Genomic DNA, 18,458 nt, shown 5'->3' on the forward strand with positions numbered 1-18,458 from the left:
GATGACCTCATTTGATTACCGGAAGGTTTTCGGATTTACCGGGAATGTACCGGGAATGACGAATGGGTTCCGGGAGTTTACCGGGAGGGGGCAACCCACCCCGCGGAAGCACATAGGCCTTGAGGGTGGCGCACCAGCCCTTAGTGAGCTGGTGGGACAGCCCAAAAGGGCCCTATGCGCATTGGAAGAAAAAATCAAAGAGAAAGAAAAAAAAGGAGGAGGTGGGAAGGGAAGGAAGGACTCCCACCCACCAAACCAAGTCCAACTCGGTTTGGGGGGGGAGACCTTCCCCCCTTGGCTCGGTCGACCCCCTTGGGGCTCCTTGAGCGCCAAGGCAAGGCCCCCCCCTCTCCCACCTATATATACGGAGGTTTTAGGGCTGATTTGAGATGACTTTTCCACGGCAGCTCGACCACATACCTCCACGGTTTTTCCTCTAGATCGCGTTTCTGCGGAGCTCGGGCGGAGCCCTGCTGAGACAAGGTCATCACCAACCTCCGGAGCGCCGTCATGCTGCCGGAGAACTCTTCTACCTCTCCGTCTCTCTTGCTGGATCAAGAAGGCCGAGATCATCGTCGAGCTGTACGTGTGCTGAACGCGGAGGTGCCGTCCGTTCGGTACTAGATCGTGGGACTGATCGCAGGATTGTTTGCGGGGCGGATCGAGGGACGTGAGGACGTTCCACTACATCAACCGCGTTCACTAACGCTTCTGCTGTACGGTCTACAAGGGTACGTAGATCACTCATCCCCTCTCGTAGATGGACATCACAATGATAGGTCTTCGTGCGCGTAGGAAATTTTTTGTTTCCCATGCGACGTTCCCCAACAGTGGCATCATGAGCTAGGTTCATGCGTAGATGTCTTCTCGAGTAGAACACAAAAGTTTTTGTGGGCGGTGATGTGCATTTTGCTGCCCTCCTTAGTCTTTTCTTGATTCCGCGGTATTGTTGGATTGAAGCGGCTTGGACCGACATTACTCGTACGCTTACGAGAGACTGGGTTCATCGCTACGAGTAACCCCGTTGCTCAAAGATGACTGCCAAGTGTCAGTTTCTCCAACTTTAGTTGAATCAGATTTGACCGAGGAGGTCCTTGGATTAGGTTAAATAGCAACTCATATATCTCCGTTGTGGTGTTTGCGTAAGTAAGATGCGATCCTACTAGATACCCGTGGTCACCACATAAAACATGCAACAACAAAATTAGAGGACGTCTAACTTGTTTTTGCAGGGTATGCTTGTGATGTGATATGGCCAACGATGTGATGTGATATATTGGATGTATGAGATGATCATGTTGTAATAGATAATATCGACTTGCACGTCGATGGTACGGCAACCGGCAGGAGCCATAGGGTTGTCGTTATACTAACGTTTGTGCTTGCAGATGCGTTTACTATTTTGCTAGGATGTAGCTTTAGTAGTAATAGCATCAGTAGCATGACAACCCCGATGGCGGCACGTTGATGGATATCATGGTGTGGCGCCGGTGACAAGAAGATCATGCCGGTGCTTTGGTGATGGAGATCAAGAAGCACGTGATGATGGCCATATCATGTCACTTATGAATTGCATGTGATGTTAATCCTTTTATGCACCTTATTTTGCTTAGAACGACGGTAGCATTATGAGGTGATCTCTCACTTAAATTTCAAGACAAAATTGTGTTCTCCCCGACTGTGCACCGTTGCTACAGTTCGTCGTTTCGAGACACCACGTGATGATCGGGTGTGATAGACTCAACGTTCACATACAACGGGTGCAAAACAGTTGCGCACGCGGAACACTCGGGTTAAGCTTGACGAGCCTAGCATGTGCAGACATGGCCTCGGAACACATGAGACCGAAAGGTCGATCATGAATCATATAGATGATATGATTAGCATAGGGATGCTTACCACTGAAACTATACTCAACTCACGTGATGATCGGACTTGAGCTAGTGTAAGTGGATCATGAACCACTCAAATGACTAGAGAGATGTACTTTTTGAGTGGGAGTTTAGCGAATAATTTGATTAAGTTAAACTCTAATTATGTTGAACATAGTCTAAGTCCACTTTGAACATATTTGTGTTGTAGATCATGGCTCACGCGATAGTCACCCTGAATTTTAATACGTTCCTAGAGAAAGCTAAGTTGAAACATGATGGAAGCAACTTTGTAGACTAGGCTCGTAATCTTAAGCTACTCTTACAAGCTGGGAAGAAGGATTATGTCCTTAATGCTGCGCTAGGAGATGAACCACCCGCTACGGCTGATCGGGATGTTAAGAACGCTTGGTTAGCACGTAAGGAGGACTACTCAGTAGTTCAATGTGCAGTCTTGTATGGCTTAGAACCGGGACTTCAACGTCGCTTTGAGCGTCATGGAGCATTTGAGATGTTCCAGGAGTTGAAGTTTATCTTTCAGAAGAACACCCGGATCGAGAGGTATGAGACCTCCGATAAATTCTATGCTTGCAAGATGGAGGAAAACTCGTCTGTCAGTGAACATGTGCTCAAAATGTCTGGGTACGCAAACCGTCTAGCTGAGCTGGGGATTGAACTCCCGCAAGAGGCTATCACTGACAGAATCCTTCAATCATTGCCGCCAAGTTATAAAGGCTTTGTGTTGAACTACAACATGCAAGGGATGAACAAGTCTCCCGGCGAGTTGTTTGCGATGCTGAAAGTCGCAGAGTCTGAACTCCGTAAAGAGCATCTAGTGTTGATGGTGAATAAGTCCATTAGTTTCAAGAGAAACGGCAAAGGCAAGAAGGGTAATTCAAAGAAGAGCGGCAAGCCTGTTGCCAATCCAACAAAGAAACCCAAAGCTGGACCTAAGCCTGAAACGGAGTGTTACTATTGCAAGGGTATGGGTCACTGGAAGCGCAATTGCCCCAAGTATCTGGCAGATAAGAAGGCGGCCAAAGAAAAATCAGGTATATTTGATATACAAGTTATTGATGTGTACTTAATCGGCTCTCGTAGTAGTGCCTGGGTATTCAATACCGGTTCTGTTGCTCATATTTGCAACTCGAAACAGGAACTGCGGAATAGACGAAGGCTGGCGAAAGATGAAGTGACGATGCGCGTAGGAAATGGTTCCAAGGTTGATGCAATCGCCGTCGGCACAGTTTCACTTCAGTTACCATTAGGATTAGTTATGGACTTAAATCATTGTTATTTAGTGCCTGCGTTGAGCATGAACATTATATCTGGATCTTGTTTATTGCAAGACGGTTACTCTTTTAAGTCAGAGAATAATGGTTGTTCTATTTCTGTGAGTAACATCTTTTATGGTCATGCACCCAATGTGAGAGGATTGTTCATATTGAATCTTGATACCGATACACACATACATAACATTGAGACCAAAAGAGTTAGAGTTAACAATGATAGCGCCATATTTTTGTGGCACTGCCGCTTAGGTCATCTTGGTGTAAAGCGCATGAAGAAACTCCATGCTGATGGGCTTTTGGAGTCACTCGACTTTGATTCACTTGACACGTGCGAACCATGCCTCATGGGCAAGATGACTAAGACTCCGTTCTCCGGAATAATGGAGCGTGCAAGTGACTTGTTGGAAATCATATATACCGATGTGTGTGGTCCGATGAGCGTGGAGGCACGCGGCGGATATCGTTATTTTCTCACCTTCACTGACGATTTGACTAGATATGGTTATGTCTACTTGATGAAGCACAACTCTGAAACATTTGAAAAGTTCAAGCAATTTCAGAGTGAAGTTGAAAATCATCGTAACAAGAAGATCAAGTTCCTACGGTCTGATCGTGGGGGTGAATATCTGAGTTTCGAGTTTGGTGCTCACTTAAGACAATGTGGAATTGTTTCACAGTTAACACCGCCTGGAACACCACAGCGTAATGGTGTGTCCGAGCGTCGTAATCGTACTGTATTAGAGATGGTGCGATCTATGATATCTCTTACCGATTTGCCGTTATCGTTTTGGGGTTATGCATTAGAAACAGCTGCATTCACTTTAAATAGGGCACCATCAAAATCCGTTGAGACGACACCATATGAACTGTGGTATGGCAAAAGGCCAAAGTTGTCGTTTCTTAAAGTTTGGGGATGTGATGCTTATGTCAAAAAGCTTCAGCCTGAAAAGCTGGAACCCAAAGCGGAAAAGTGCGTCTTCATAGGTTACCCAAAAGAGACAGTTGGGTACACCTTCTATCTCAAATCCGAGGGCAAAGTGTTTGTTGCTAAAAACGGAGCTTTTCTCGAGAAGGAGTTTCTCTCGAGAGAATTGAGTGGGAGGAAGATAGAACTTGACGAGGTTGTCGAACCTCTCATCCCTCTGGATGGTGGCGCAGGGCAAGGGGAAACCTCTCTCGTTGCGACGCCGGCTGAGGAGGAAGTTAATGATGGTGATCATGAAACTCCGGTTCAAGTTTCTTTCGAACCACGCAGGTCGACGAGACCACGTGCTGCTCCAGAGTGGTACGGTAATCCCGTCTTATCAATCATGTTGCTGGACAACAATGAACCTGCAAATTATGAAGAAGCAATGGTGGGCCCAGATTCCAACAAATGGCTAGAAGCCATGAAGTCCGAGATAGGATCCATGTATGAGAACAAAGTGAGGACTTTGGAGGTACTTCCTGAGGGCCGCAAGGCTATTCAGAACAAATGGATCTTTAAGAGGAAGACGGACGCTGACGGCAATGTGACCGTTTATAAAGCTCGACTTGTGGCAAAGGGTTTTTCACAAGTTCAAGGAGTTGACTACGATGAGACATTCTCACCCGTAGCGATGCTTAAGTCCGTCAGAATCATGTTAGCAATAGCTGCATTTTTCGATTATGAAATGTGGCAGATGGATGTCAAAACGGCGTTCCTTAACGGTTTCCTTAAGGAAGAATTGTATATGATGCAACCCGAAGGTTTTGTCGATCCTAAGAATGCTAACAAGGTGTGCAAGCTCCAGCGATCCATTTATGGACTGGTGCAAGCATCTCGGAGTTGGAACAAACGCTTTGATGAGGTGATCAAAGCATTTGGGTTTATACAAGTGGTTGGAGAATCTTGTATTTACAAGGAAGTGAGTGGGAGCTCTGTGGCGTTTCTAATATTATATGTGGATGACATATTGCTGATTGGAAACAACGTGGAGTTTTTAGAGAGCATAAAGGATTACTTGAATAAAAGTTTCTCTATGAAGGACCTTCACAAAGCACATACCTTGATAAAGTTTTGAAGAGGTTCAAAATGGAACAGTCCAAGAAAGGGTTCTTGCCAGTTTTACAAGGTACGAGATTGAGTAAGACTCAGTGCCCAGCAACTGATGAAGATAGAGAGCATATGTGCTCCGTCCCCTATGCTTCAGCCATAGGTTCTATCATGTATGCAATGCTGTGCACTAGACCGGACGTTAGCCTGGCCATAAGTATGGCAGGTAGGTTCCAGAGTAATCCAGGAGTGGATCACTGGACAACGGTCAAGAATATCCTGAAGTACCTGAAAAGGACTAAGGAGATGTTTCTCGTATATGGAGGTGACGAAGAGCTCGCCGTAAAAGGTTACGTCGATGCAAGCTTTGACACAGATCCGGATGACTCTAAGTCGCAAACCGGATACATATTTATTCTTAATGGGGGTGCAGTAAGCTGGTGCAGTTCCAAGCAAAGCATCGTAGCAGATTCTACATGTGAAGCGGAGTACATGGCTGCCTCGGAGGCGGCTAAGGAGGGTGTCTGGATGAAGCAATTCATGACGGATCTTGGATTGGTGCCAAGCGCACTGAATCCAATAACCTTGTTCTGTGACAAAACGGGTGCCATTGCCTTAGCAAAGGAACCACGGTTTCACAAGAAGTCCAGACACATCAAACGAAGCTTCAACCTCATCCGTGACTACGTCGAAGGGGAGGACGTGAATATATGCAAAGTGCACACGGATCTGAATGTAGCAGACCCGCTGACTAAACCTCTTCCACGGGCTAAGCATGATCAACACTAGAACTGTATGGGTGTTAGATTTATTACAATGTAATTCGCATGATGATGTGAGGACTAGATTATTGACTCTAGTGCAAGTGGGAGACTGTTGGAATTATGCCCTAGAGGCAATAATAAATATAGTTATTATTATAATTCCGGTACCAAGATAATCGTTTATTATCCATGCTATAATTGTATTGAATGAAGACTCATTTACATGTGTGGATACATAGACAAAACACCGTCCCTAGCAAGCCTCTAATTGGCTAGCCAGTTGATCAAAGATAGTCAGTGTCTTCTGATTATGAACAAGGTGTTGTTGCTTGATAACTGGATCACGTCATTAGGAGAATCACGTGATGGACTAGACCCAAACTAATAGACGTAGCATGTTGATCGTGTCATTTTGTTGCTACTGTTTTCTGCGTGTCAAGTATTTGTTCCTATGACCATGAGATCATATAACTCACTGACAACGGAGGAATACTTTGTGTGTATCAAACGTCGCAACATAACTGGGTGACTATAAAGATGCTCTACAGGTATCTTCGAAGGTGTTAGTTGAGTTAGTATGGATCAAGACTGGGATTTGTCACTCCGTGTGACGGAGAGGTATATCGGGGCCCACTCGGTAATACAACATCACACACAAGCCTTGCAAGCAATGTGACTTAGTGTAAGTTGCGGGATCTTGTATTACAGAACGAGTAAAGAGACTTGCCGGTAAACGAGATTGAAATAGGTATGGGGATACTTACGATCGAATCTCGGGCAAGTAACATACCGAAGGACAAAGGGAATGACATACGGGATTATATGAATCCTTGGCACTGAGGTTCAAACGATAAGTTCTTCGTAGAATATGTAGGATCCAATATGGGCATCCAGGTCCCGCTATTGGATATTGACCGAGGAGTCTCTCGGGTCATGTCTACATAGTTCTCGAACCCGCAGGGTCTTGACACTTAAGGTTCGACGTTGTTTTATGCGTATTTGAGTTGTATGGTTGATTACCGAATGTTGTTCGGAGTCTCGGATGAGATCACGGACGTCACGAGGGTTTCCGGAATGGTCCGGAAACGAAGATTGATATATAGGATGACATCATTTGATTACCAGAAGGTTTTCGGAGTTACCGGGAATGTACCGGGAATGACGAATGGGTTCCGGGAGTTCACCGGGAGGGGGAAACCCACCCCGGGGAAGCCCATAGGCCTTGAGGGTGGCGCACCAGCCCTTAGTGGGCTGGTGGGACAGCCCAAAAGGGCCCTATGCGCATTGGAAGAAAAAATCAAAGAGAAAGAAAAAAAAGGAGGAGGTTGGAAGGGAAGGAAGGACTCCCACCCACCAAACCAAGTCCAACTCGGTTTGGGGGGGGGAGACTTTCCCCCCTTGGCTCGGTCGACCCCCTTGGGGCTCCTTGAGCCCCAAGGCAAGCCCCCCCTCTCCCACCTATATATACGGAGGTTTTAGGGCTGATTTGAGACGACTTTTCCACGGCAGCCCGACCACATACCTCCACGGTTTTTCCTCTAGATCGCGTTTCTGCGGAGCTCGGGCGGAGCCCTGCTGAGACAAGGTCATCACCAACCTCCGGAGCGCCGTCACGCTGCCGGAGAACTCTTCTACCTCTCCGTCTCTCTTGCGGGATCAAGAAGGCCGAGATCATCGTCGAGCTGTACGTGTGCTGAACGCGGAGGTGCCGTCCGTTCGGTACTAGATCGTGGGACTGATCGCGGGATTGTTCGCGGGGCGGATCGAGGGACGTGAGGACGTTCCACTACATCAACCGCGTTCACTAACGCTTCTGCTGTACGGTCTACAAGGGTACGTAGATCACTCATTCCCTCTCGTAGATGGACATCACCATGATAGGTCTTCATGCGCGTAGGAAAATTTTTGTTTCCCATGCGACGTTCCCCAACACTTGAGGGCCAAGCGAGGAGGGCTACAGGGGGCCCACAAGCCCCCTATCCGCCACCAGGGGGCGGCCAGCAGGCTTGTTGCCTCCCTAGCGCCCCCTGACCTAGCTCCTTCGCCTATATATTCTCGAAAATGCAGAAAAAATCAAGGGATCCACGAAAATACTTTTCCGCCGCTGCAAGCTTCCGTTTCCGCGAGATCTCATCTGGAGACCCTTCCCGGTGCCTTGCCGGAGGGGACTTTCGAGTTGGAGGGCTTCTACATCAACATCATCGCCCCTCCAATGAGTCGTGAGTAGTCCACTTCAGACCTACGGGTCCGTAGTTAGTAGCTAGATGGCTTCTTCTCTCTCTTGGATCTTCAATACAAAGTTCTCCATGATCTTCATGGAGATCTATCCGATGTAATCCTCTTTGGCGGTGTGTTTGTCGAGATCCGATGAATTGTGGATTTGTGATCAGATTATCTATGATATATATTTGAGTCTATGCTGATTTTTTATATGCATGATTTGATATCCTTGTAAGTCTCTCTGAGTCTTGGGTTTTGTTTGGCCAACTAGATCTATGATTCTTGCAATGGGAGAAGTGCTTGGTTTTGGGTTCTTACTGTGTGGTGACCTTTCCCAGTGACAGTAGGGGCAGCAAGGCACACATAGTGTAGTTGCCATCAAAGGTAACAAGGTGGGCTTTGTCGTAGATATGAGATTGTCCATCTACATCATGTCATCTTGCTTAAGGCGTTACTCTGTTCTTCTGGACTTAATACACTAGATGCATGCTAGATAGCGGCCGACGTGTGGAGTAATAGTAGTAGATGCAGAAAGTATCAGTCTAATTGTTTTGGACGTGATTCCTATAGATATAATCATTGCCATAGATGATGTCACGACTTTGCGCGGTTCTATCAATTGCTCGACAGTAATTTGTTCACCCACCGTCTACTTGCTTTCATGAGAGAAGCCACTAGTAAACACTACGGCCCCCGGGTCTATTCACATCTATCGTTTCCACTTTCGCTTTTACTTTGCTTTGTTACTTTGTTGCTTTCAGTTCTCACTTGGGGAACAATCTATAAGGGATTGACAACCCCTTCATAGCGTTGGGAGCATGCTTTTTTGTGTTTGTGCACGCACTTGAGATACTCCTTCACTGGATCGATACCTTGGTTCTCAAACTGAGGGAAATACTTACCACCGCTACGCTACATCACCCTTTCCGCTTTGAGGGAACACCAACGCAAGGCTCCAAGGCCACGGGGGAAATCCTTTGCATATTTGCCTAGGAAGTCCCTTAAGGCGTAGCCATAGCAGAAGGATTCCTGGTGTCGTAGCATGTTTCTGGCGCCGTTGGAAGGTCTTGTGTTGCAGTAGCACAGCCCCAGATACAGATTGATGTCGTTCCCTGGTTGTTTCGGCCCTTCAATTAGCATACTCATGTGAATGTACTTCCTCTTCATGCACATCTAGGGGGAAGGTTGTACATCCACACAAACACAGGCCAGGTGCTATGTGTGATTCTCTGGCTGCCAAACGGATTGACTCCATCGGTGCTCGCGCCCAGCATGATGTTCCTAGGATCATCCCCAAATTCTGGGTGTTCAAAGTTCAACGCTTGCCACTGGCTCGCATCCTTAGGGTGACTCAGCATCTTGTCGTTTTATTTATCTCTGGATCATTTCCGTGATCTTCTCGCTTCTTCTCCTCCCTAGCCGCGTGCCAACGCAGGAGCTCTGCTTTCTTAGGGTCCGCGAAATACCGTTGCAGACGAGGAGTGATCGGAAAGTACCACACCACTTTTTGAGGAGCTTTCTTCTCTTCATGTATCGAGTGACGCCGCACACCGGACATATGGTAGACACCGGACATTGTTCATGCACACATGGTATTTCACGTGTGGTAAAGCCAGATGACACACAATTTTCTTCGCCTCCTCGAAACTGGTCGGCCACTTGTTCCCCATGGAAAGACGTTCGTGCCAGAATGACATGTTCTCGTCGAAGCATGTGTCGGTCATTTTGTGTTTTACCTTCATCTCCATAGCTATGAGCGTTACTTTCAGGCGGGTATCCTCGGGCCTGCATCCTTCATACAATGGAGTAACCGCGTCTATCTCTAGTTGATCCAGGTTGGCTTTCTCTCGGGCGACAGCTCTTGCGTTACCCGTTTGCTTGAGAAGCAACTGTTGAATATGAGAGTCCTGCACCCAGCCCATCGATGGTCCATCGTCGTCTGCTCCGGCATCTTCATCTTCATGATCATTCCCTTCGTCTTGATCTTCCTCATCATCATGTCAGGCATCTTCTACATGATGATTGTGTCCTGCATCTACTTCGTGATCATGTCCTGGAGATTCTTCGTCTTCTCGCCCACCCTCGCCGCTGTTGTCTTCCAGCCGTTCCTTATTTCTTGCCCGGCCCCCATAGACGACTTCATAATCATCTTCATCACCTTGCCACCGATAGCCATCCATGAAACCACGCACGAGCAGGTGGTCCCGCACCTGTCTGGAATCCGGTTCCATAAGGCTCTTCAGCTTGCATCTTCGACACGGACATCTTATCTCTGTCTCGTTCTTTTGAAGCATCTCGGCCTTCGCGGAGCTCAAAAACCTATTCACGATGCCTTCGGTCATCGTGCGGACCATGGTCGCCTGCGGGGTAGAGAAAAATGATATTTTAGTACCAAATTTTTTTTGCATGACTTTGCCTAAAAATAAGACCAAAAATAATGCATAGCGCCAAATTCTCGCCGAAACGGAAATGAATCAACATTCCAGCAAAATATTGGCAACTATCACATTTCAAATAACGGTACCTGCAAACACAAACATATGCAACACCACAAACATTCGTAGATCTAGGCCATAAAAAGTGTGTACACGTTGGATGGAGAAAAAAACTAGATCTAGAACATAAAGAAAGCTTTCCCCTTACTTACCTATCAAAAAAAAGGAAATTTAACCACTTAATTTGGGTGAATCTATGGTGCAAATGAGGTGAGGAGGAGGAGGCAGCCGAGACCAACAAGGTTGGTAGAGGTGGAGAGAATGAAGTGGGGGGAAAGTGAGTGTAAAGTGGCTGTCAAAAATATCTATTGCTCCCAGGTTACCAATGGCGCACCCCCAAAGAATGTGCCATTGGTAACCAGGATTACTAATGGTGCACCTGGTAAGAATGCGCCATTAGTAGTTTTGAAAGAAAAAAAATGAAAAAAAATTGTTAGTTGTGGCGCGCCATGGATGTGGTGCGCCATTATGGCGCACTTTCCCTGGTGCGCCACTGATAAGTCTAGGAAAGGGTGTGGGGCTAGGACAAAGATAGTAATGGCGCACAACACACAAGGTGCACCATTAGTAATATGGACAATAATGGCGCACCTGTATGTGGTGCGCCACTACTATATAGCAGTGGGGCACCACATACATGGTGCGCCATTAATGTCCATATTAGCTATAGCTCTTTTTCTAGTAGTGGGACAGCAAAGGCCCTGAAGGCATGGACTATTTGCCATCTTTGTCGTCCGCCCACAGATGGCAAAGGGGGGCCATAGCAGACGACAAAGGGGGCCATGGAAGACGGCAAAGGGATGGTTGGCCCAGCTGACGACAAAGGTTGTCGCTACCACTTGACAGCCCTAACCCCGCGATATGTTGTCCATGTTCTTTGCCGTATGCCCCCCACGGCAAAGTTCTCTTTGTCGTCCGCATGTCTAAGGCCGATGGCAAATAAGCTCTTTACCGGATTATTCTTTGCAGTCAAGTTTGTTGTCTGCAGACGGACGACAAAGGCCTTTTCCGTCAGGGGTCCTCCCCTTTGCCGTGAGCCATAGCTGACGGCAAAGTCTCTGATTCCTGTAGTGCATCTAGGGATAGGCCATGGAGGAGGAAGCCTATGGGGGGAGACTCTCTCCCCTCTCTCCCGATGGCGCCGGAGTGCTGCCGGGGGAGCCATCGCTGTGGTGATCCTCTTCATCAACATCACCGTCTTCATCACCTTCCTCATCTATTTTCAACGGTCCATTCTCCCGCACCCCACTGTAATCCCCTACTTGAACATGGTGTTTCATGTCGCAGGTTATTAATCAATGACGTGTTGCCATTCTATGGTGTTTGACTAGATCTATGTTGTCCTTTGGGTTAATTGATTATCTTGATTGGTTTGAGTGTATGTTTTATTTTGGTGCTGTCCTATGGTGCCCTCCGTGCCGCGCACACGTGAGGGATTCTCGTTGTAGGGTGTTGCAATACGTTCATAATTCGTTTACAGTGGGGGGCTAGAGTGACAGAAGCTTACAACCAAGTAAGGGGATTGTTGCGTATGGGAGTAAAGGGGACATGGAGTATGGGAGTAAAGCTTACAATCTAGTAGTTGGGATTGCTTGCTAGAGGTCCAATTATAAGTTCATATGATCCGATTACGGGAAGTCCGTTAGCTCATACCTCTCCCTCATATAAAATTGCAACGATAATTACCGATCTTGTTATCAATTGCCTAGGATTATTCCGGACACCATACCATCATTATTCCACACTCGCTATTTGCAATATGTTGTAATATATTCTAATTTCATTTAGGAAGCGCCTATTTTCATCTTTTTGTTCTCCAATATCATGTAAAGCTATCCTCTTTATACCCATAAGGCAGTTTTATTTCTCGTTACTAGATAGAAGCAAACGTTCGATATATGTAGAGTCGTATTGGTGGCAGATAGGACTTGAGAGAATATTGATCTTACCTTCAGCTCCTTGTGGGTTCGACACTCCATATTTATCACTTCCATCTTTGGAAATTGCTACGATGATTCCTTACACTTGGGGATTATCAACTTGCAACTCGGATAAAAAAAGGTGAGCTTATTTGCATGTTGGGGGTTCACTAGAAATTAGGACAATATGGACGGGATCCCAGTTGCGTGTCGAGGGTGCACTTGTAACCATGAAAAAATGGATCGCGATAGAGTTGCATATCAAGGGTGGCGTTTTTACTCGGACAAAGCTGGTAGGGCCCTAGTTGCATATCAAGGATGGACTTGCTATTAAGTCAAAAATGGGACGGTCTAAGTTGCCTCCCCAATTGCATGTGAGGGATAAAGTTGTAACTGGGGATAAAATAGGTAGCTTCCCCTACTTGGGTGGCGAGGATGAACTTGCAATTGGGAAGAAAATTGGCAGGGTCCACCTGTGTATCAAGTACATACCTGCAACCAGGGCAAAAAAGACGAGCCCATTTACATGTCGGGGTGACTTGCAACTGAAACAAGATGAATGGAGCCTTGAGTTATGTGTTGCGGGCGAAGTTGTAATTAGGACAAAAATGGATGAGGCCCACCTGCATCTGGGGGATGGAGGTGCAACTGGGACAAAAAACGATTATCCCCAAACTTGCGCATCGATGGTGGACTTCCAACTACGAGGAAAAAGGAGTCACGCTGAGAGGCATATCATTAGGGGAGTTGAAACTGGAAAAAATTTATTGGTCGTAAAACAGTTATGTGACGATGATGGACTTGCAACTAGAACAATAATAGATGGCGGCCTGCAATTTCATGTCGAACGTGGAGTTGCAACTAGGAGAAAAAGGGTCCAACCCAGTTACGTACCGAGAGGGTGCACTTGCAACTGAGGAAAGTGGGTCACAATCAGTTGCGTATCGACCGATGGACTTCTAGTCATGACCAAAAAATGAATTTAAATCAAATTAATAAATAAATATTGAATAAGTCTGGTCAAATAAAAATATATGCAAATGATAGGCATGATATTAAGTTGGGCAAGTTTGAGTCACTCTCCTTTACAATTTACACTCTCTCATCCCTGTACATTTGAGTTCGCTATGATTCAAGTCCTGATGTTTGCATTATTTATGGATTTATTTCAGGATTTTCAACGATACGTTTTTAGTGGAAGAAGACGTTTCTGTCAACAACGAGGCGTCTAGGATGATTTTATAAATCTTAAGATGATATATTGACCCAGTCTCTTAAAGATGCTTATAGGGTAGAATGTATATATATACATTCATAGGGATAATCGTATACACGTGTATATAAATACTTGCGTTTGTACGTACTAAAAAAAACTGACAACACTCAGTCAAAGAGGAAAACCACAAGTTCCGTGCAGCTCCTCGTTCACGTTAACAATCAATAGAGCATAAAAAACTCAATACAACACAAATCTTGGAGCAACAAAATTGACTGTATAGAAATAAGATGTGGGATACTAAATCACACCTAGATGTAATATAACCCTCCGTTTTCAAATATAAGTCTTCTTAAAGATTCCACTAAAAGTTTATATATGAAGAAAAATAAGTAAATCAACACTATAATGTATGTCTATATACATCCGTATGTAGTTACCTAATAATTTTTTTTTTAAAACTTATATTTAAAAACAGGGGGGAGGGAGTATATCACACCATCTGATAGAGTATTCATCATAATCATATGGTAGCAATAAATAGTGTCATATAACACTAAAACGTCAACGATCTGAGGAAACAGATAGAATTTGGGACTAATGTGTCACCCACAACTACAACACTAGGCCACGACTATTCCACGGCTGGCTGAGCCCCCGTGCTATAGTCCGGTCAACAACTGACCATACACAGTACATACAGTACGTACTACTACTACACGAGTAGGAGTAGTTCATCAAAGCAATATAACGTTGCTCGGCCGCAACGTCAACAGTCAGCAGTTACCAGTCACCACTCACCACTCACGAGTTACCTCCGGCGGATCTCGGCCGCGACGACGGCATGGAGCCGGCGGCCGCCGCGAGGGAGACGAGCAGCTACACGGTGCTGAGCGCCTGGAGGAGCAGCCACCGCGTGCTGCCCCGCGGTACGTGCCGCTCTGCGATATACATCGAAACCGGGAAGTAGACGGTGAGCGGCCAGAAGGAGACGGCGCCGATGAGCCCCACCACGAACCCGAAGAAGGGCATGGCCATGACCACGCCGGTGGTCAGGCACACGTACGCCGTGCGACCGATCAGCCGGAGCATGCATACAGCCACGTGGACGTCCGTGGGCCACAGCCGGACATCCCTCGTGCTGACGAAGCCAGTGTCTGGCCAGGCCGCGGCGGCGTGCAACTCGACGTAGTCGAAGATAGGCTGGGAAATCACTTGGTAGGTGCCGACCAGGTGGACGGCCACGACCACGTTGGCCACGTCCAGCAGCCACAAGGGCTCGTAGATGCGGAACCCGTCGCCGAACGCCACGTACCCCATGCACCCGCACAGCAGGTAGATCACCGCCGTCACCGCCACGTTCACCGCCGTCGCCTTCTTCATCACCTTCGCCTTCGACGGCGCCGCCGCCTTCAGCGTGTTCTGCAGTAGGAGTTATATGTACACTAGTAAACATGTCCGTGCGTTACAACGGGTGAAAAAAAATATAACAATCTTGTAAGTGTGACTCAAGACCACATTATCCGCCTTTCCCACATACATAGGTCAACGTCCTTAATTTTAGCATGATGACCATCTCTGTATCGCCACTTATCCTCATCCCCTCCCTCCTATGAATTTAAAAATTGCAAATTGGATATCAACACATTAGGAGCTGAGGAGATAATTAAAAACCTATTATTCGCAATTATTGTCATGATATAAAAAATAAAAACGTATGAAAAAATTAAACAAATGATTTATTGCAGGTAGAAAGCATGGCTGGTTGCTATGGGTAGGATGTAGCTCGTGAGGTGGCCGCTGCGTTTTAGTGAACTTCAAAGTGACCTCGCTAGATCAAGCATGGGGCGACACTATGGCATGGTACCATTTACTATGTGCAATGCTAATAAACTCTTGTATACAACAAAAGGAAAATACACAAAACTTATTTTTATCTTAGTATAATGAAAATTTCCAAGCTTTCTTTCATCCTTCCTAGCTCCTTGAAATTGCAAAAAAAAAGGAATACAATTGGACTTTTTTTTCAAGGGGGTTGATTTGGTATTGGTACACTCAATGCATGACTGGTAGTTACAATAGTTAAAGCAAAACGTACATATGCACGTACGTTGCAGAAAATTTTTCTTATGTATCCACAAATTAAATGAAATTGTATGTGCAGAAAATATGTGGAAATATGAACATATCCTTTCAGCAGTGTTATGGCTATTTGATTTTGGTCAACAGAACTAAAATTTTAAAGAGTAACAAAATGATCAAATGGGGAAAACATTAAAGGAACATATATTTTTACTGTACATCATATGTGAACACAATGGTTAAATGAACGAAGAAAAACAATATCATTATTATGGGGAAAAAGTGGCAATGTTGACGAAAATCCGTTTCTGAGCTTGGGCTCATCTGTACCCGTGCGGAATAAAAAATCAAAACAAATAGTAAAAAAATAAAAAAAAATTAAAAAAATTGGGTGGTAGATAATTTGATGTGTGAGGTCCGGTCCAATTTTGAATCATTTGGATATCTAAGAAGTTCTGGACAAAAAAGACAAATTCGGCGTCTCTTAAAATTGAAGTGAACCTTACACATCTAAACAATGCACTTTTGCCTGTTGTAATGTTATTACCTTGTTAGGAGAAAGCTACCCAGTTGCATGTCTTATAAGACAATGTATTTATTTACTGTGCAACAGTGTTTTTAATTTGTATCAACATTCAGTTTTTTTAACACACTTCAAGACATACTACTATACATGTATACCCGTATATATCTTACTTTGTTCATGGGAGCTTATAAGATCACAAACAAAGATCAAAGGAAATGCATGTATTATTAAATCTCATCAAGTGATCCAGAAAAACAGCTTGTTCTCTCGTTGGTCGTTGTGTCATGGCAAACCTACTATGCATATTACTGGAGAATAAACAATTAACTTTATAATATGCACTAATTAAGAATGGTGAAATGATTAATTTGGCTCACCACTTAGCTCGATTTCATACAGAACAATTCCTACAACTGTCGTTCATGAAGATTTATCCACAACTATAAACTAAGTAAGGGTAGTTCTGCCCTAAAAAAAGTAAGGATAGTAGTAGTACTCTTTCGGAAAACATCTAGATTTAGATAGCAAAGCTGAGCCCCATTACAAAATTCTACAGTACCACTACAATCATAACCCCCAAATCAGTTACGTAATTTTCACCCATAACTATTTCCCCTCCTAATTAAATTCTCTTGCAATTTACATGAATCTGATTTGTGTAGTACCCAGCAAAATGTATGTAGCAAAAGCATTCTTACATACAAATTCAACAATTGCTTACATATGTGGATGGAGAACTCCAAGGATTGAAATTGGACCAGATGAGTGAATTATGCTCCTGCTACATATTGTTAAATTGCAACTCTTACAGTGGACCGGAACCACAAAGTCAACAGAGGTAACAATACTAATAATTTGATCATCTCACATCCTGATCCCTGAAGCACACGCGAAGGTGATTTCCACGGGTTTAGAGATTTTTTTTTCATCTCATCTATCGTAGTAGGAAGGAGTTATGAAGCGGGAGAAACACAGAAGGCCGATCGAGAGGGGCAGCATGCGACAGAGGAGGGGCACCGCTGCGAATCAAGGGCAGACGTTGGTCGCACGCTTATGCTCACTGTTGACGACCTTACAAGCTTGCAGCTGTAGAGCAACAGACTGATGCAACTTGTATCCATACTCTGGTGCCACTCGTGGTGTTAGCTAGCAACCTCAGCTCCCAAGGGAGACGCCGAGCATCTTGCGGCGTCCGCTTCCAAGGCCAAGCCCCTCAAGGTTGTTCTTCTCGCTACCTCTGCTCCCAAGGATGACGCCAGCAGAGCTGAGCCACCAAGGCTATGAACGGACCTCCTCCCCACGAATCTCGATGATGATGGTGCGGGGTGCAGCGCATGCGCCTATGTGACATCGTTCGATGTGATGCGAGCAGGGGCGTGGTCGTAGTGATGTCAGGAGGATGGGGAGGGCTTGACCGGCAAGGGGAGCGTGGTGGCCGTACGTCATACTGGACCCGGCGGGTGGAGGCAGTTGGGCTGCCGCATGTCGTAGTCGACCCGGGTGACATGTGCATGGCTATCTACCTCGGACGGCACCCACAATGACGACTCAGAGTAGTTTTATCTATATATGCTAGTTTTATTATCTATGTGTTGGACTAGTTTTTATATTATCTATGCGTTGAACTAATTTTATTATCTATATGTAATATATTATCTATGTTATCTATATGTTTTATCGTGCTGGTGTGACTACAACAATGAACTATATATAACGTGTTGGACAAGTTTTGGGTGTTATTTGCAGCGGCTGCTGGAGCGCCGCGCACGATAAGTATGCTGCGACCGCTGGAGCCGGCGTTTGTCGGCGTCCTAAAAAGAGCTAATCGCGCGCTGTAAATTCGTTTTTTAGACACCGGTTGAAGCGCGTGTGTTGAAGATGCTCTAAGTAGGGAGTAGTTCATCGAAGTCGTAAAACGTTACTCGGCCGCGACGTCAGACGTCAGCCGTCAGCAGTCAGCCGTCAGCAGTCACCAGTTACCTCCGGCGAAACTCGGCCGCGACGGAGACGAGAAGGCACCCGACGCTGAGCGGCTGGAAGGGCAGCCACCGCGTGCCTG

General features: G+C 45.7%; 1 pseudogene; it reads right to left on the minus strand.

The window, feature by feature from the left end:
• Window positions 1–14,595: 14,595 nt before the first annotated feature.
• On the minus strand, window positions 14,596–17,883 carry LOC123428610 (annotated as a pseudogene).
• Window positions 17,884–18,458: the final 575 nt, after the last annotated feature.

Source organism: Hordeum vulgare, chromosome 2H (genome assembly GCF_904849725.1).
Source record: "Hordeum vulgare subsp. vulgare chromosome 2H, MorexV3_pseudomolecules_assembly, whole genome shotgun sequence".
Taxonomy (NCBI): domain Eukaryota; kingdom Viridiplantae; phylum Streptophyta; class Magnoliopsida; order Poales; family Poaceae; genus Hordeum; species Hordeum vulgare.